At 37.3% G+C, this 21,541-nt stretch overlaps 1 long non-coding RNA gene across 1 annotated transcript in view; it reads left to right on the top strand.

Moving 5' to 3' along the window:
- Nucleotides 1-19,380: 19,380 nt before the first annotated feature.
- The window catches only part of LOC109495683, a 39,520-nt gene continuing 37,359 nt past the window's right edge, over nucleotides 19,381-21,541 (top strand). Inside the window, exon 1 of the long non-coding RNA XR_002739089.2 lies at nucleotides 19,381-19,616. This is a non-coding gene — a long non-coding RNA (uncharacterized LOC109495683). The remainder of the gene's footprint in view (nucleotides 19,617-21,541) is intronic.

Here is a 21,541-nt window from a genome sequence, read left to right as displayed (position 1 = left end):
ATTCTCTCCATTCTGGAGAGAGTCCCTGGGGTCTCCCCCGTGTTCCTCCTTCAGATATTCTCCTTTCTAGATGCTACTCAGCTTTTCAAAAAAGCCTTACTTGGGTTTTTTGCAACAGAGGAACCCCGACAGTGTCTCAATTATACTAGTGCCTGTCACAACAAAGTAGAGCAAAGAAGAAGTGTGTCAGGCCATCATACTTTCCTCCTTTATAAGTTCTGTGTCTCTGTGCCCCTCACCACTGCTGTGTGTGAACTTCTGGTTTCTGGTTCTTCACGGGAGGAGCTTGGGGGTCACCACTCTATCCAAGCAAGAAATAAAAAAGCTGAACAGACTGAAAAGTCAACAACTCTTCTTGGACCTATAAGAGGTCCAAGGTAGGTCTACCTTCTGGGAGCTAGAGCTGGGGTAGGAAGCTCCATACTGCAATTGACGAATTGCTAGCAGCTCAGTGCAGACAACTTTGAGAATCAAAAACTCCAGGGGGACCTACTCATGCGGAGGGCCCTCAAAACATTGTGTGATTTAGGGGCGCCTGGGCGGCTCAGTCAGTTAAGCGTCTGACTTTGGCTTGGGTCATGATCTCACAGTTCGTGGGTTCATGGGTTTGGGCCCCACACTGGGCTCTATGCTGACAGCTCAGAGCCTGGAGCTTGCTTCGGATTCTGTGACTCCCCTCTCTCTGCCCTTCCTCCACTCATGTTCTTTCTTTATCTCTCAAAAATAAATAAAACATTAAAAATTAAATATATATATATATATTTGTGCGATTTAACTCCTGGAGTTCCCCCAGGTTCCTACAGTGAATATGGAACAGAAATACCCTTAGACTTCTGGCAGAGGGAAGGGGAAAGGAAACCATTTGAGGTACATCAGTGTAACTTATTCTCAACAAGAACTGACCTCATGGGAATCTGCTTAACCAGAGCTTAACCTGCTGGCGGTTATAGGTGCCTAACTGACCCGGGAAGTGAAATGAAAACCTCTAGCTCATTCTAGCCATCCTGTTTCACCTAAGTGCTGGGGAGGAAGAGGAAAAAAACAAAACAAAACAAATAAAACTCTTGTGAGGTTCACAGTCCAGAAGTACAGTTTCACTAAAAGGCTGAGACCTATTCAGAGGGCCAGAGAAAGCTTTCTCTCCTCTCATACCTCACTACCACATTACTAAGGACCTATTCACAGACACAATTTATGTCCATTATGTCTGCTTGTCAAGAATAAAAAAAAATTACAAGGCATACCAAAGGCAAACAACACAATTTGAAGAGACAGAGCAAGCATTAGAAACAGGCATGGCAGGGATGTTAAAAGCAGACCAGGAATTTAAAACAACTATGATTAACAAGGGATCTAATGGATAAAGGAGACAGCATGTAAGAACAGACAATGGAAGCCGAGAGCTGAGATCCCAAGAAAGAACAAAAATGCTAGAGACAAAAACATTGTAACAGAAACGAAGGATGCTTCTGATGGACTTGTTAGTAGACAGGACACAGGGGAGGGAAAATCTCTTCCCCAGGTGCTTAAAGACACATCAGTACAAACCTCCAGGAATAAAGAGCAAAGAGAAGAGTGAGGAAAACAGAAGACCCAAGGACGGTGGGACAGCTACAAAAGGTATAACGTATGCCTGATGGGGACACAGGAAAGAAGAGAAAGAAAGAAAAGAACAGGAGAAGTATTTGAGACAATGACTGAGAATTTCCCCCACATTAATGTCAGACACCAAACCACAGATCTACAAAGCTCATAGAGCATGAAGCAGGATAAATGCAAACAAACAAGCAAAAAAAACAAAAACAAACCACCTCAGCATATAATTTTTGGGTTACGAACACCAAACATACAGAAAAAAATCCTGAAAGAAGGTAGAAGGGGAAAAGGCCCACCTTACTTATAGAAGAACAAAGATAAGAGTTACATCTACCTTCTCCTTGGAAATCCTGCAGTCAAGAAAATAGTACAGTGAGATATTTAAAGCTTTGGGAGAACGAAGGCATCAACCTAGAATTCTGTATGCTGCAAAATTATCTTTCAAAAGCGAAGGAGAAATAAAAACTCAGACAAACAAAAATTGAGGGAATTTGTTGCCAGTGGATCTGCTTTATAAGAAATCATATAAATTTGCTTTATAAGATCTGCTTTTTAAGAAATCTTAGAACTTTCTAAAAGCAGTCCTTTAGAAAGAAGGAAAATGAGACAAGTCAGAAGCTTAGATCTACAAAAAGAAAGGAAGAACATTGAAAACAGAACAAGTGAAGGCAAAATAAGCTTTCATTCTTCTTATTTTTAATTAATCTAACACAACAGTTCAGAATAATTGCAACAAGTGTTCAGTATGTATGGTTCTGTGTATATCTTATAATAAATGTGTATGATATATATGTATTTATCCATGTTTATGTTTACTTATATATAAGAGAAATGAGTGAGAGCAGTGATACGAAGGGAGAGGAAGAAGGAAGTAGGATTATTTGGTTGTTACGAGGTACTCACACTATCCATGAAGTAGCACTGTGTTATTTGAAAGTGGACTTGGATTAGTTGTAAATGCATATTGAAAGCTCTAGGATAACCACTAAAAAAAGTAAAAAAAAAAAGATATTAAAGATATGCTAAGAAAAAAATGGAATCATATAAAATGCCCGATTAAAGCCACGAAAGTCAGGAAAAGAGTGAGAGAAGCACTGTTGCTAGCAGGGAGTGTTTGGTTATTCCTCAGCTATCAGAAATGCACTGATTTTGTTGGCTCAAGTGACTCTATCCAATAATCTGGAAATTAATGACAGAACCAAATTAGTGAAACTCTGATGGGTGTACCTCTTCTGTCTTTACTGTCTGTGTCCTCAATGGTGGTAAGGGGTACTTCTGCTTATTGGAAGTCCTGTTCCTAAAATTGGCCCAACTCCTTCCCATAGTAAATCTATGACTTCTGTCTTTACTGCAGGATTACCAGAATGTCTGTGTGGGCAGACTTCTGCAAAACTGCAGGATGGACCTAACAGTCCCTTACATGAGGAGGATTGGGCACGCTACATGGATGGAAGAGGGACATGTGACTCCTTCCTCTTAGATTCATGTGACTAGGACTTTACCTTAGAAAGAGGGAGAAGCTTCACAAGTGGCCTCATCCCTGCTCTTGTTAGCATAGTTTTCTTTCCTCATTTTGTCTAGAATGGCTCACACATTCTGCTCACGGACTTGGGTGTTCTTCTTGTCATCTTTAGGGCACTTGAGAGCTTCCCAGAGCATCTCCAGTGCCTTTTCCACTCTGTCTATGTATCACCACTCTCTTCCTTCAGCAAAGAATTTCCTCTGCCACCTTCTCCATTGAAATAAACGAAAGCCAGACTTCAACTATCCCCTCCCATTCTCTCCCTTTCTAACCCACCTTTGATTCAATTGATAAACTTGCTTTATCTCACTTATTCCCACATCTCCTATACCACCGTATGCCCCAGAGCAGATCATAGCATTTCCTGTCCTTGTTTTTTTCCTTACCCAGGCACTTGAATCTGTACTTTTTGCCCCGCCCATTCAAAGTATAGGCTGTATTGCTGCACACTCACCATGGTTGTATTGAGTTATCACAGAAAAAAGATGAATTCAACCAGTTGAGGCAATGTATTCATCACACAAAAACAAACGTTCATGTGTGGTTATGCAGGCAGTAGGGGGTATCTGGCCAGCTCAAGGGACCTCCAAGTTTCCTTAATTTAAATTTTTTATTTTAAACCAGTTCCAGGGGCCATTTAGTCAACATTTAATGTATGAATATCCACCATGTCACGATACTTAGGAACTCTTTAACTTAAGGCTTCTAATCAGAGGTAGAGTTTTCCAAGTAGAGACTACAATTTTTCATAGTAGGCCTGGCAATGTCTATACTGCTCTCACAACCACTCATCCTAATCCAAATCTTCTCCCTACATCAGTGTAATCCCCACATTGCCACCAGAGTTATTTCCCTAAAAATAAATCAGTAAATTTGGTTTAAATGTCCCATTTTCGCTCAAGGCTCCATGCCCTTCAGGCTCTACATAAACTGTTATAACCTTCTTCTCTTTGAATTTTTATTCTACAGACCTAACTCAGACATGTCACTTACATGAAACCTTCTGCTAACCTGCCTGGAAACTAGTCATTCTTCCCTCTGTGGTGTCTTTTCAGAAAAAAAAAAAAAAAAAAAAAAAGAATACAAAGTTTATTTATTGAGTTGTTTTGACATGTAACTGTCTCTGCAAGGCTATATTTGGCCATACACATTTCTGGAAATTTTTATAGCATATAGATAATTACTCATAAAAACAGATAACTTGTAGGAAAATAAACCCTGAATGTAAGCAACCACAGTAAGCACATTTGCAGAAATCTGTTTTGAAAGTCTAGTGCAAATGTGAAAACTACCTAGTGGTTGGAATTGAAACCCCGCTGGATAGGCTTGTAGCAGCCAGTTGTACACATGTTCTCCTCATGTGTTCAGTGATGTCACATCAGCCACATTAGGTGCATTTGCATCATGGAAATCAGCAAATGCTACAAATCAGGACTCTTTCCTACCTCCTCTGTACCCCTCCCCAAATCAAACATTTTTCAACACTCCACTGAGTAACGTTCCTTTTTACAAAACCATCCCGCATCTGTGGTTTGTAATCAAACCTTCTTTATTATCCTTATTTAAAAATTCTTAGTCTTATCATCAGATTTTATTTTAAAAAGCATGCTTTTGCTTACTAATACATTTCATGGCAGTATGAATTTATCTTTTGAGGTTATTTCCACAAACACTTGACTAGTTAAGCTCTATAGTTGACTCAATCAGCTTGATAAAATAATTCTGAATTTTAAAATCAATATTTTATATCGTTATTATGGGAGAATATTACATAAAAATACAAATGATGTCACCAAAGTTAAAAATTATTTATAAGAATGAATGATTTAGGGGCGCCTGGGTGGCGCAGTCGGTTAAGCGTCCGACTTCGGTCAGGTCACGATCTCGCGGTCCGTGAGTTCGAGCCCGGCGTCGGGCTCTGGGCTGATGGCTCGGAGCCTGGAGCCTGTTTCTGATTCTGTGTCTCCCTCTCTCTCTGCTCCTCCCCCGTTCATGCTCTGTCTCTCTCTGTCCCCCAAAAAATAAATAAACGTTGAAAAAAAAATTAAAAAAAAAAAAGAATGAATGATTTAAACAAACTATGAAGTATAATGTGATTCTTCTATTATATTTAGCTTGTTTTCATTTTTCCTTGATACTTACATTCTGTTCCTTGTGGCTTGTAGCCTCTGGTGTCTGCTGGCATTCCTTGGGTTCTGGCCACATCATTCCCGTCTCTACCTCCGTCATCATCGTACCTTCACGTGTGTGTGTGTGTGTGTGTGTGTGTGTGTGTGTCTTTTCTGCTTGTGTCAAATCTCCCTGTGCCTCTCTCTTATAAGGTGACTTATAAATGTGATTACATTATAGCCACCTAGAAAATCTCAAGATATTACCCATCTCCAAATATTTAATTACATCTTTAACCATTTAAGGTAATATTTACAGGTTCCAGAGATGAGATTAGAACTCAATATCATCCCACGATATCATTGATCATATTTTAAAAAACCACTAAGTATTTGTAAAAACCTATTCCAAGGGAGCCTAAGTGTTTCAACCATTTTTTTCAGAGGCTTGAACAAAGTTGTCTAGTATTGCCAAGCATTCACTGAACACTCAGGAGTGGCAAAAATAAAGACACAAACGATCTATCTTATTAATATTTATGGATTATTTTGGTTATTTTTGAACTTCATTCTATGCATGTCATTTTAAAGTTTATTATGTATGAAATACCTTGTTTTCCACCCCCCCCCCCTTTCATAGGTATGGTACAATCCCGTGTTCATTTTTAGAGTTGGGTTGTTTATTCATGAACAAATATTTTTCAATACTCACCTTGTATTAAGTACTTTTTAATTTCTTACCTGAACATTTTATGACAGGTGTTACCAATGATGTATTTTTTCATAAGTCCCAGCATACATGAATCAAACTGATTTGCCAAGATTCCTTATAATCATGATTTGAATTATAACATTCCCATTGAAAATGTTTTTATTGAATTCCAAGTATGTCTACAGTGCTTTATCATCTTCTCAGAAAAAGAAAAAAAACCACAAACTACTGTTAAGGAATTACAGAGTTTTAATTTTTTTTTAACGTTTATTTATTTTTGAGACAGAGAGAGACAGAGCATGAACAGGGGAGGGGCAGAGAGAGAGGGAGACACAGAATCTGAAACGGGCTCCAGGCTCTGAGCTGTCAGCACAGAGCCCGACGCGGGGCTCGAACTCACGGACCGCGAGATCGTGACCTGGCTGAAAGTCGGACGCTTAACCGACTGCACCACCCAGGCGCCCCAGGAATTACAGAGTTTTAAAGGCAACAGAGAGAAGTGAACTAGTGCAGCAAGATCGAGACCTTCAGCCATTTCAGCTGGTTTAAAACAATGTATGAGAGTATTGATTCATATGATCTTATTCTGCCAGGGTTTCATGTTTACTACCTCCTGTATTACATGGAATTTAACAATGGAGAAATCATTCATGAGTTATAGATAGCTTAGAAGGGTGATGGGGGATGTTTTTGGATTCAGACTTGGTTGGTTTCTTGATTCTGGCTCATATGTGGACAAATCACAAAACTAAACAAATCATTACCTTGCTGTATTCATTTATACTAAATGAATAGACATAGTGAGCCTCCCAATATATGATAATGCCTACTAGAATAAATAAAGTATGAGAAGACTTATATTATGTGGTTAGAGACTACATGTGCTTATGTGTACGGGATTTTTTTAATGACAATTATTTTTTGAGAGAATAAGAGAAGGCTTTAGGAAGGAAGGTCTTCAACCTTGAAAGATTGAGGAAAGGGATGAGGAGAAAACACATTACACACACACACACACACACACACACACACACACACACACGAAGGAGGAATAAGATCAGGAGGAAGAGGATAAAGTTGTGGCAGATGAAACTAACATGGTATGTTTATATGACAGCTGGAAGCAGCCCTGACTGCATTAGGGAGAATGTTAGGTAATACTAGGAAATAACGTTCCACAGCTAGAAGACACAGACACTATAGATCTTGAAAATCAGGGGGAAAAATTCGTTACATATGATGAGACAAGAGATAGAGAACCATTGAAGGTTTTTGAGCAGAAGAGTGACATAATGGAAATAGTTGATAATTTGCATATATAGTGAAAGAGTTTAAAGAATACTAATCAAATGAAATTGGGAACTGAGAAAAATATTTCTTCTGAAATAGACAATTTAATGGAAAATAGTGACAGTATCCAAGTAAATAACATAACAAGAAAAAGACTTTGCAGAATATTGATTTAATGCATCACTTAAGCAAGAGAATATCTCAAACCTGTATTATCTATGCTCTATTTCCTTGTACCTTGGACAGCTTATCTATTTACCTCCCTCCAAAGAACAGGCACATTTTTCTACATGAATTGTTTGCTTATGATGTATAGTATTTAACAGTATGATAAACTGCATCTCAAAGAGTATTCAGCACTTTTAGAAGTTATGTATTTGTTAATATGCCATGGGTTAGAATATCATAATAAAAATGACTAAAATTAAATTCAGACCAGCAGAGAATAACTGCCATCATCATCATCTGTTGAAAACATATCACTGCCAAAGAAATCACTTTCAATATGCACAAAAGTTTGTAAATTGCAATTTGACCTCATTGTATAAATTTCAATAGTCATCTGAAACATCAAAAGAACCCATTTAAAATAATTATGTTGATTCTAAATTGTACATTCAAATGATATGTTCAGTTCACAGATTGATGAAATGACAAGAACATATGCCATAAAACCAAGATGAAAAGTTGAAGTTAGTTATCAAGCCTGTTGTTAATTTTTAGATGCAGGTATGGAAAATCTACCTCTTTAAATTAAGAGGTCTAATCTGAAAAAAAACCAAACAAAGAGAAATTGTGTGGTTATATCTATGTAGTTACCATATTAGAGATAAAATTAGCCTTTATTACAAGGAAAACTCTGGAATTCTTTTAGGATAGGAAAATAAATGTCATTCCCCATTAGAACGAAGCAAATGCCTTATTTGGTCAAGGCAGCATGCATAATTTAATTAGATGCCTTAATATTCTGGAAAATGGCATGAAAGGGCAGCTCAAATATATTTAGCAGTTCTGAATTTTAGAGACACAGTAACTAAAAGATGTGTATCCTTACAGAACACTTTATGATAGCATCATTTCTGCTCATGGGTGCAAAGGGTCTTAGTACATTTCTACTTCCCTGAAACAGCAGGGCACAATGGGAACAGGAATGAATGAATGTGAAAGTTGAGAACCAGAGAGCTTTATGAATTTCATAACAAGGATCTGAAGAGATCAAGGTTTGCAGCAATCTGGAACTGGTAAGAGCTACAAAGGATGTGGCTTTAGGGAGCAGAGGGTAGAGAGAGGAAAGTCCTTGTAATTGAAATTCTTTGGGGGGATGAGAAGTTTGATCTCACTTTTGTTTTCATGAATATAAGCAAATAAGAAAAGTGATATCTTATTATTTATAAAACCCTGAATATTTTGACAAACCCTAATTTAGGGTTGGAAATCAGAATCGAATGAAATACATCAGTGTCATTTGAGTTTCCCTCCCCTGGGAGTTGATTTGACTCTAGTTCAATGAGAGAATCAGTAAACGTGAAATGATGGAGATGAACTCAAAACATTGATAAAAAGCTCTCTCAAAGAGCTTAATGAAAATCGTACCATTTACAGGCACTACAGAACACTCCAAATCAGAAGGAAAGAGTTGTAAGAGATATTTGCAGAGCGGTGCTCTTAGTGTTGACTGGACTTTTACTTCCTTAATGTCAAGATTAGTTTTTCTATTTTTGGATTATATATAATACATTACATATAATTCAATATATCAAAAGAAGCCTAGAAGTCAATGCCACATTTATTATTTTAGGTGCATTTCAATGATTCTATACCTTATCGCTTCCTGTGAGGTAAGAAAAGTCATTCTCCTCATTTTCATTTTCTCAACTAATGATAGTGCTGGGTAATAGTACATTGTCAATAAATATTTATTGGCTGACTGATTTAATCTTACTATGCATATTATAAGTGGAGAAAATGTTTAGGCCTCATATGGTGCTTGAGGCAAACTTAAGGGCAATTTTGCAGTCACTCCATGGGACTTGAAGTGACTGATAAAAGGGATATGTGTTTTTCTATTCAAATGCCATTTATTACACAAGTTAGAAGGAAAGTGAGGTTAATTTACATATCATACGATGGTTGTGATCAGAAGTTGTACCACACCTGTACGGAATGGATGTCTGTTTCTGTAACCGAACTTTGTCTCATCTGAATCAAAGGAACGTATGTCTTTGGGGGTTGAAGGAAAGATGGCAGGAAATCCGAGGGTCAGAACATAACCAACTCTTAGGACCGAGACCAGACTATGGCATTATACAAAATTCAAGAACTGTACCGTCCACATCTGTAAGCTCCTGTGCATCACTCCTAATTCTTGCTGATGATTTGCTTTACTTCCTAGTCTATGGTCTTGCTGAAAATGGACCCTCAATCCTGTATAGTCTATCGACTAACGCTAAAATCTTGTAGTCACAAGTTCAAATTCCTAGTTAGCTGGGCTTAGATGAAGTCCCATCTCTGGACCAACACGTGGTGGGCTAGGTAATAGGAGACAACTGCTCCAGTTGCAGTGTGTGGATGAAACGCTGTGATGAGACTTTCTAGAAAGTATCCAAGAGGCATTCCTGTCTACCTGTAGCTGCTGGCAGGAATTCTCTCAATAAGAAATACCTGACAGTGGGACTTAAACACCTTTTCTCCCTGCCATGCCTCCATATCCTCCCAGGTGTTCTTGGCTAGATATTGGCCACTACATTTTTATTTGATCTAGTAGCTATCAACCTAAGGACCAGTCTACAATCATCTTAGTATGCTCCATCCATTCCTGCTTTCTTTTACTCATGCTCGGATCTGCAGCTCATATTCTAGCATGCTTCACAGCCGATTGTGCCCACTGTAGAGTCCTTTCTGTCCTCACTAAGAAGCATATTTTTATCATTTGCTTTCCATTCCATGAGCCCATTTCTAGTGCTAAAGCTCAACCCAGAAATTTCCAACATAACAATCATCTGTTAAAGCGGCCCAGTGATGTTACTATCCCCCCTCACCTCCCAAATCCGTACAAGTGGAAAAAATAATCCATTTGGGGAAGGCAGCAGAAGGATTCCATTTTCTTTTTAACCTTTCTTTCAATAATTTTTATATAGACAAGAAGGACTTATATATTCAAAGTTTTATATAGACAAGAAGGATTTTTTTCCTGTTTTCAAAGTATTTTAAAATAATATTGAAAAGGACATCCAACAACCCATTTTTCTAACTGAAAATTTCATTGCTTATTCTGAAACTTTAAAATTTCAAGCTTCACTGATAAAACTTTCAGCATAAATTATTAATCCAATTTAATTTAAATTTTCATAAGTTATTAAAGAAGATTGCATGTGAGTAACCAATTTTCAGATTTGGTAAGTTCTAATTCAAGACAGCGCTAATGTGCAGCCTTTGGGTATTAACTTTCCTTAAGTAAAGCATGAAATAATTTCTTTCATCCAAGACAAAATGTGCATGGCAGATGCTTTTCAAAGGGTTTAATTAATTATCTCAATTTTAGACCACCCAAGAGTTGGAAGTAGACTTGGAATTGAGTATATAGATACAACTCAAAAGTAATGTGATGTCTGGTAAGGCTAACAATTTTCATAACTGAAGATCTTAATAGATAATTTGGTGTGTCTGTGAAAGCCATGCACTTACGTAGGTTAAGAAACTAGAGTTGGTGAGTGAATTATTATTCTTTGTGACTTCCTTATTTTATTTTCTAGGGTCAATAAGATAATTTCTTAAAGTTAATTGCCTAGAAGGCACTTTCACTAAATACAGTTATCCATTCAGTCATTATCATAGCCTGAGGATTATTTTTGAAGATAAGTAAGAAATAACAGAAAAGAAATTTTCGTGAAAGAGTCCTAGGAAGACTAAATGAGCATTCTGCAGAAGTTTCCATAAATATTTACAACTCCCTAAATAGGGCTGAAAGTACTTCAACCTTGGCATTTCACTGCGTTACTACCATATGGATACTCAATTTATACCAAGGAAGCTAGAACAGCTTAAGTTACTCATATGTGTGATATTAGAAAAAACAAATGCCAAACCCAGAATGCAGTAGATAGCACATCACTTAATGGTGTTATTTAAGGATCATAAAATAATCTCACCTCTTACCAAAATGTTTCCTCTCCAAGTAGTCATTGCCTAAAATTTTCACCACTGGATATCCAAATGGATAAATATCTTACCTAATTATATTTATTCATGCAGGTACTGTCTCGTGGAACAACACCACTGGAGAATGCTCTTTAACAAAATCAGTCCAACAATAAATTTCATATATTAAAAAAATAATAAAATAAAAAATAAAATAAAAAAAAGAAGATTAAAAATAAATAAATAAATAAATATTTCTTCTTATAAGGGCACTAATCCCATCCACGAAGACTCCAGCCATGTGACCTAATTACCTTCCAAACGCCCTATGTTTTAATATCATTACAGTGGGTGTTAAGGGTTTCAACATATGGATTTTGGGGGGACAGAAACATTTAGTCTGTAACTGCTATAAATTATATTGGGGCTGCAGTAGATATATAGATTAATTTGTGGGGATTTGATAGCCTAAAAATTCATGAACATGGTATATCTCTTTAATTGCTTAAATCTTTAATTTCTCTCAGTAATGTTAATTAGTTTTTGGTACATAAGTCTTACACATATTTCATTAGATTCCTCAAATATTTTGATTATTTTGGTGCTATCATAAATGATCTTTCTAAAATTTTATTTTCTACTTATTGTTGCTTACTAGCCACAAATACAATTATTTTGTTTTATAAAAATATAATAATTCTTGTATATTGATTTTTCTTGTACTCAGCAACTTTGCTACATTTATTGTCAATTCTAAAAGTTTACAGATTCTTTTGTATGTTGTCGTTCCACAATCATGTAAACAATATCAGCTTTACCCATTTCTTTTCTATCCTTAGTGCTTTTTTTTTTATTTATTTTTGGGACAGAGAGAGACAGAGCATGAATGGGGGAGGGGCAGAGAGAGAGGGAGACACAGAATCGGAAACAGGCTCCAGGCTCTGAGCCATCAGCCCAGAGCCTGACGCGGGGCTCGAACTCACGGACCGCGAGATTGTGACCTGGCTGAAGTCGGACGCTTAACCGATTGCGCCACCCAGGCGCCCCTATCCTTAGTGCTTTTTATTTCTTTTTGTTTGTTAATGTTTCGTTGTATCTGTTAGGGCAACCAGTAGAATATTGAATAGAAATAATGAAAGTGGGCATTTCTGACTTCAAATAAAGTTTTCAATATTTGTAAAAAAATTCAGTCCAGCAAAATGTTGAGCAAGCATTTCAGGAAAAAAATTATATTATTTTAAAATTTATTTTGGCATAAAAATATAACAAAAACTAGGCAAAAATTAGTTTTCATAGTTTTAAGTCCCCCCCCCCCCCAAAAAAATTCAAGGACTAAGTGAGATCATATCGGAGTGCAAATCTGGATTAAAGATGACTGTAATATCTCAAATGGAGAAATAAAGTAGCAGTACTCTGAGCAGGAGCTGTGGCATGGCTCAGCAGACATTTTATAGATTCTGCTTGGCTGAAGATCAGATAAGAATGTTGTGCCCCTTTTTTAAAGGCATCACCTGGAGTTCAGCAGCTGCATGAAACATCATACGCCAAGTAATAGCAAGGTGTGACAAAATGTGGAGGGTGAGGGAGAAAATGGACAGCTGAGGAGAAAGGGGGGGAAAAGAAAATGAGAGAAACTCTCCCACTGGAGATAATTAGTAAGCCGTATTGAGTAGTTGGTCCCTAATGCTATGTTCTAATCTAATACTTCTAAGTGGCTTCCAGAGCCTTGCTAATAAAAGTGTCCTCAGCTGACCAGCATCATCAGCATCACAAGGGAGATTGCTAGACAGACATGCTGAATCTAAAACCATGCCCCCCCACCTACGGAACCAGCTTTAAACCAAGTCCAAGGTAATTCATGGGCACATTAGTGTTAGAAAAGCATTGCCATGTGGTAGGTAGATATAAACACTCAAAAGATGTACTGATAAGTGAAATTAAGACTCTAATGAAATCATTGTTCTTTCACATAAATGTAATTGTGTTATATTAATCTGAGACAAGCTAATGACGATACCTTGTTTTGGTGACTTTTGTTCTAAAAATTAGAGTCTCTGTTTATAGACTGTATGCTGTCCACATAGCTGTTTCCTTCTGATTGGAAGAAACAGAAAATGCACTTTGCTTTTGATCATCGAAGGCATTAGAAGTCGGGAGATTTAAGACAACAGTAGGTCAGCCTACTTCTCTCGCTTGTTCACTTTATGCCAACACAGCCACATGAAAAGTGACAAGCCAAAATAGTGGGGTTTTTACTGTGTTCTACATTAATCATGTGCATATTTGGGAAATCCTCTATGTCTGGATATTAATTTTTACTTGTAGGAAATGTGAATATCACACTCAAGAGAGGGTAATAAACTGAGAAAAATCAAAAGCATTTCAGTCACTTAAAGGTAAACATCTAAGTTCATAAAAGGTTTGTCTTTTACGAAGTTCAAAAAAAGAAAAAGAAAAAAGAGTAGGAAGCAAACTCTTCAGTATGTTTGGCCCAACTCCCTGAGATCTGACCACACATACCAATATGTGCTCATTATAAATTCAGAACAGTTGAGAGACTTCCTGCTCAGATATCTCTCATTTTCGTCTGATCCCAATTTTCCCACCCAAGTCTCAGACCACCCATGACAAACAAAATTACTACTAACAGCTAATTTTATAACAAAAAACATTTTGTATGTAAATGTGTGAAAAGCAGAAATTTTTATGTGTCCTTTATTTCAGAATACAAAGTTGAGGCCAAGTTAGAAGGCTTAACGTAATCCAATAATTTAATACTTGCATATTTGAGCTACGGAACTCTTAACCTCCTGCCCTCGTATAGCCCACATCTCATGACATCATACCTTGTGTTGCGAGTGCAGAGACATGGTACTGATTCTATGTTGCATTGTTTCTATAAATCATGTAATTTTCCACATCTTAGTCTCTCTGTACATAGTCAAGGGGATAGCAATACTTTTCTCACTGAGTCATTGTAAATATCAAATATAACAGTGGGCCTTAAAGAGCTTTGAAATATAAGATATATCAAGTACATATCAAGTACTGTAGATATAAAAGACAGTTACTGGTAAATGTGTTTCTTAAAGACATTTTAGGATTTATAATATGGTATGCATTCTGGGATTATTTAATAATATGCAATTTAGAAGGTCCAATTCTTCCATCAATGACATTTCATTCTTTAATAGATTTTCCTTCAGAAAGTTGAAAGTATAAATTGAGCTTTTTAATGTAGAAAGAGTATTTTTATTTTTTTATTTTTTACTTTTTTTTCAACGTTTATTTATTTTTGGGACAGAGAGAGACAGAGCATGAACGGGGGAGGGGCAGAGAGAGAGGGAGACACAGAATCGGAAACAGGCTCCAGGCTCCGAGCCATCAGCCCAGAGCCCGACGCGGGGCTCAAACCCACGGACCGCGAGATCGTGACCTGGCTGAAGTCGGACGCTTAACCGACTGTGCCACCCAGGCGCCGTGTATTTTTATTTTTTGTAAATATTTATTTATTTATTTTTGAGAGACAGAGAAAGCCAGGGAGAGACAGAGAGTTCCAAGCAGGCTCTATGCTGTCAGCACAGAGCCTGACATGGGGTTTGAACTCATGAACCTTGAGATCATGACCTGAGCTGAAATCAAGAGTCAGATTCTTAACTGACTGAGCCACCCAGGCACCCTAGAAAGAGTATCTTTATGTAACAAAAATATAGATATACTCTTTTTATTTATTTACTGGACTTAAATAATTATAAAAGCACATAGATACAAATTTTAAAGAATCAGCAAAACATATAAACACAAAACTAATTTATTGGTGTTATTTTAATTTTATTTCCATCACCACTGCATTGGACATTTTATTCAGTTTCATTTTCTCAACCAGTCCTTTGCAGCTGAACATACTGAATGGCTGTTATATAGGATATTTGGAATTTTTTAGCTCAAAGTGTGAACAATAAACACAACAAACTTCAGAAAACAAGGCTCATATTCAGGTGGGGAGAGACATATGGCAGACAAGTACATTTGGAAAATGATATATTTTCTGATGCTAATAAGTTCAATGGGCAAAAAACAAATCCAGGCAATAAATTAGATTGGATAATAGGTGGGTGTCATTCTATGAAGAAAAGTTTGCCTTGGCAGTAACATGTGAAGAGAAACAGATGATGAGGGAGCCAACAGGTAAAGATCTAGGACAAAGGTGTTCCAGGCAGTGGGGACAATGAATCAAACAGCTTGAGGAAAGTCTGATATATATATATATATATATATATATATATATATATATATATGGCAAGGACACAAGCCAGATTGCATAAGTAGAGAAGTGAGAAAAAAGAAACTACAAATAGTGAATGTCACTAAATCATTTAAGAGGTTTACCCAGGAAAGACACAATACAGGATGGGGGACCTGGTACCTAAGGCAAGGATTTTCAAATATCGAAGACCCTTGAACATCTTAAAATGCTAGTGAAAAAACTTTGTAGGCAAGGAGCTGCTGACAATTTGAGAAAGGTAGAGACATTTAAGAAAAGTTTTCTGAAAAGAGCAGGAGGAGTTATCTAGGAACACTGTAATTGATTTGCCTTAGGTAGGTTGAAAAACTTTTCCATTGTAATGGGAAAGAATAAGAAAAGGATGAATCTACATTTTGGCAAGTTAGTTAGTTCCTCTAAGGATGGGAAGGCAATGCAATCTAGGGAGAAAGAGTAGAGAGAGAAAAAAAGAGTGGATAGCATTGTGGAAAATGAGAAAAGCTGAGTGAGCAACCACAAGTTTTATACAGCATTGGGTAGTCAAATCTGGAGACTCTGAACTTATAGTGACGTCTTTTATAGATGGATTTGATTTTTATCTAGCATCCCTTGGAAGCCCAGAATAGAGGAGATTATCCTCTGTATTTATCCTAAATTTGATTTTGCCTGGTGGAACTGATGGGACATCAAAAGGCAAACCAGACAAGAAAGTTGGGTATCTTGACCAGATGTGGTATGATGTCATGAAATATGGCTATACTAGGGCAAGGCGTATGAAAGGAAAGGGAATGGAACATGGAAGAGAATGATAGGTAAAGAGACAATGGAGGAGCCAGAGAATTGGAGGTATCAGAAAAGGTTGAAAAAGAGGTGTAGAAGGGTGGAAATAGTAGATAGAGAGTAGGTGACTTGACTTTGTAGTATTAACAGTACACTTTTCCAATCTACAGTTTGTGTGGAGTGATTGTGGTGGGAGTGGAGGCGGCCCCATCATCAGAATTGAGATCAGTGAAGTCAGATATTAGAGTGTTGATTAGACTGCCTGTATGAGCATTGAACTCAACCAGGGTGATGGCAGAACTAGAGATGAAGGGGGAATCTGAGACCCAGAAGCCTTGTGTCCAGTGAATAAGGACTGAAGACAACAAGGAAGAGTTAGGTAACTGTGTGCCAACCTTGCGACCATTAGTTCAAATCAGTGTAAGTGTCCTGTATGATTAATTTAGACCAAAATTGGTGAGAATCTGTGGTCTCAAAATAGTTTCCCTATTTGTCCTCCAGTGTCTGATTCATTTATTTGGACTTTATTTTAAAATATTCTTTTTAACACACGAGCATTATTTATCAGATTTTTTTGTGATCTGTTGGCTACCAGTGAATAGGTCACTGCAAAACAAACAAACAAAAAAAACAGCAAAAATTAGTGTCATCTCTACTATGATAGGAATTAAGAGGGATTAAAAATAGTGAAATACAATTCAGCCCTTGAAATATGTACACTATAGTAGAGAAACTTAACAAAAATAGGATAACATAATATTATCACTTGAGTGTTGTATGAGAAGACAGAACTAGCAAAATTCTGGATGGGGTGGCAACAATTTATGGGAAACTAAGCACCACTCAATGAAAAAAATATTCAAAAAGAAGAGGACTAAAAATTATCTTCTAATTCTACTTAGGACCTGCATAACCTATTCTAGCTACAACACACTCTAGGAGATAGCAGTATGTACTTTAGATTGCATAGATGGTGAGGATGCAGTCATATTTCCTTCAGGAATTGCCTCCAGTCTACAAATAGGCCACATGGAGATGAGGAGGAGTGAATGCAAGTTCCTTAGGCTGGAGGAGGGACACATTCAAAAAACTCCAGGAGGACTCTTGATATTTCCCTAGCAGAAATAGAATTTTTGATGCCATTTTGGAAAGGATCCATGACTTGTCTGATCCTATTAATTCATGGGTTTCAAGCTCCAAACCAGTTGCAGGACTCCTTAAACTACAGACTAATGTTCTGGGAAAATGCATTCCTTCAACAAATATGGAAGCTTCTATTGTTACAAGATTCTATGGAGGGGCTCTCTCATGAGGCCCAAAGAAAAATATGGCTCCATGCCTGCTACGCTAATGCCTATTTATAGTCACATTAGGGTCACTTTTAATGGTATGGTCTAGGTCTGATCTAAGCACACTTACATGACTGTATATTCTCTGTTTATGCCGAAACATTCAAATATATTATACCAGAAAGAAAAAGGAAGGAAGGAAGGAAGGAAGGAAGGAAGGAAGGAAGGAAGGAAGGAAAGGAGGAAGGGAAAAAATATCGTCTTATTCAACATCATGATGACAATCTCTATACAATACATAGTAAAATGGATGAAAATTGGTTTGAATCAAGTGCCACCAACTACCAACTTTATGACACTGGGTAGTATAAACCCCATTTTCTCTTCTACAGAGTGGGGATAACAGAATAACTAACCTATTAATAGTTGTAAGGATTGAACAAGATGATGTGAAGTGCTGTGCACATTACCTCGCATACACAAAAGGAAGATACCTATAAGAGATAACCATTATTGTTTTAGAAGGGAACATATCTATTTGAAAAACAAGGACATGAAATCAGTCAAATATGGGTTCAAAACATGACAGCAAATTATCTGTCTTTGCCACAGAGAAACGAAAGTAACAAAACAATCTATGGATTGTTGTAATGATTGAATTAAACAAGAGTGATTATGTCTCGGTAGGCACACAAGAAAGAGCGAACTCCTATTCACTTCACTATCCATTTATTTTGCATAACTCTGCGGATCAGTGTGAATGGATAGAGTTAGTATTTGTCAGAGACCGCCTTCCTCACCTTCAACCCTAGAAATATGGCATTTGATCATCTCTTGGGTAACTTGTACCCCTAAATCTTTACAAATGCACCAGTGATTTTTAGGAATCGGGTGAATGAAATCATCCTGAAGTGACTGAAAAATAAATTCTGGCTGTCAGTATTATTACAGTTTTGCATTACCGTAAGTGCTAAATTAAAGAATGACTTTAGAAAAATTATACTTCCTCTCCAGCCCTGCTTAGCTGAAGCCCTTACTTTGATTTCTTTGACATTGTTGCCTTTTAATGTTTTCCAGAGTTATTTTTCCCCCTGCTTTCAGCAGCAACTCAAAAAAGTTAATTCTATTTCTGGGTCACTATTGAATAATTTAGTCTGCTAGTTTAGAACTGCATAAAGCTTGTGTATCAAAATAAAATCTGAAAATTCATGATTGACAAAAAGAAAATGATTTTGTGCTTCCAAATGTGATTGAGTTCCACAAAGGAATGAGATGAGAATTTACTTTCTGTCACCTCCAAAGTTAACTGGGAAAACACACACACACACACACACACACACACACACACACACACACGTTTTTCTGACAGGCAACCAGGCAAATCACAGACAAAACTGCAGGGCAGGGGGATAAAAAGGAAAGAAAAATCTTGAAAAAGCTGAGCTTCCAATCTCCTCCCACTGGTTTCTGTGAAGGATGACTTCAGTCCCTTTCTTAACTAATTCTGTCACTGTAAAATCCTACAGTCATTCTTCCACACATAAAGGACAAATAAACTCAAGAGGAGGATCCAGATGCTTTCAGTTTTAACTATTCACCAATGGTGGAAAAGGCAGAATGCCTAAGCTATGTCTTGGTGGCCAATAGGATGGCTGTGTATCTCCCACATGACTCGCTGCCTCTGTCTTTCACATGGGCTGTAATTTAGTTCAATTCAGAACTGCAGATAGTACAGCTTTCACAGGAGCAAGGATGCCTGAGCACAAGTGGCTGAGTTCCGAGTGACTTTATGAAGCACTTTCCTACCTCCCTCCGTCATGAAAACGGGGATTCTGCACCTGCATCAGGGACAGTCTGGCAAAAGCCTCTGCTATGCCTCCGGGGACAAGGAACTAGCACAAATAACCATTTTGAAATTGTAAGTATACATTTCTTTCCGTCAAGTGTACTGATTAAAATAGTTTTATGTCATAAGCATCAAATATTTGAAGATTTTTTTAGGGTACTCTTTTATACGTGTACGGAAAGGTATTCAGCAGGCAGGAAAATGTTTCAGGGACAATTGTTGCATGCTTTATTACGTTAAAGATAAAGAATTAAAAATAAAAGTCAGGCATTCCAAAGAGTAGCTGCAGGAAGCTGCACCCCGGAACATTGCTCCAGTATGCTGCTTTGTTCATAAGAAAAAATGAAGGCACACACATATGTACTTACTTCACTTCTTTTCATTCTTTATGTCTAATCAGATCTGATCTGTCCCCAAGAAAAATAAAAGACAAACTTTGCTGACTCCACTGACAAGGGTACCATAGACTTTCCAGACATCTGACAGTTATTATAATTAGCTATGAAAGACTGCTAAGACACTTGGGGGCAAATAGCTCTGAAATTCTGAACAATGGCTTCAAGCCAGAGCTTTCTTTTTATTTATGTTTTTTAACTACCACTTTTCATTTCATAATAATGATAGAGACTGAACTGGTTTCAGCATTTTAGTCCACAAAATGTGAAATAAAGTCCCGGCAGAAGTGAAAGGTGACCATGTAAAGTGGTCAGTGTAAAGACAGAAGGAAAAGACAGCTTTCTGTATCAGGATCCAGCCTTCCATGTATAAAGATTTTTTTTTTTTTTGAAATTCCTAATAGGGTGGAGTGAGGATGTGGGGGTGGGGAGGAAGCATGCGGAAGCTTCTTTATAGAAGAATGCTTGAAGAATAAAATAATTTGGGATTTCTTCTTACTAGAAGGCAAAAGATATGCTTAGCATCTCACATTCTTGGTAAGGTTTTTTTGATGGAGTTTCAAACAGAAGCGACGTACAAACCAGTTTTTTTAAATTTATTTATAAAATAATTGGAAACAAATGGGGGAGAATGATCCTGTATTATTGCTTTCTTTTTACATTCAGCTAGGGTAATCTAGCAATGCATTATGCCTTTACTTCTAGAATCATCCAAATTCTTAAAAAGTTATAAGCTAAGTCTCATAAGAAATTAAAAGGCAAATCAAATCGACGTGATTGTGACTGATGAAGATTTTGAACGACAAAGCCTCCAACAAAAAGAGAGTTTGTAAGAAAACATTGCCCTCCTTATTTTTAAAAGAGAGTATCAACTCCATCAATTATTGAAAGGAATTATTCAAAGGCTCCAGACATAACTAATTATGGCTTAAAGAGATCTGCCAGAGCAGAGCTTGCGTTCTAATTATAAAAGTCCAAGACGGTAGGATTCATTTTTTAAAGAGGACTTGGACACAAATTTTCGCATAATCTTTTTAAAATACACCATTTTTTTTTCTTTGTCTGCTCTCATGTTATCTACACCTCCCCCACCGCCGCCCACTGTGTGCTGAGACACCTGAAGGCTAGACATAATGATCAACAGAGCTCCAGCCTGTCTGGACTCCAGCCAGGTTTTTTTCCCCCCTCTACAATCAAGGAGCTTGCACGCAATGCATGCCGAGCCTATTCCGCTGCTATGTGCAGATCCGGGATGGAAGTCTTACACATACTGCGGAAAGATTAAAGACAACAATATCCCCTTTCTTTTACCCCAGACAGCCTCAATTTTTAACCCTTTCATTACCTTTACAACCAAGACGTCTTATCCTTTCAAAGGCAGGTCTCAAGGGACCCTGCAAGTCCTGCATCGTATTATACAGATACACATGCCTCATTTGGTATAGAAATCTCATCTCAGCAGACCCATCGGGGGGATATTTTAGGATTAACAGTGTGCTAACTAAACAAAACATAATTTGCCTGTGCGGGAAATGCATTTTTGAATGAACTTAAGCTGTAAGAAATCTGGAAAAAGTCAAAGGTCTGTGGAAAGATTCTTGC

The sequence above is a fragment of the Felis catus genome, chromosome F1 (genome assembly GCF_018350175.1).
Source record: "Felis catus isolate Fca126 chromosome F1, F.catus_Fca126_mat1.0, whole genome shotgun sequence".
Lineage (NCBI taxonomy): Eukaryota > Metazoa > Chordata > Mammalia > Carnivora > Felidae > Felis > Felis catus.
This window is presented reverse-complemented; position numbering and strand designations above follow the sequence as displayed.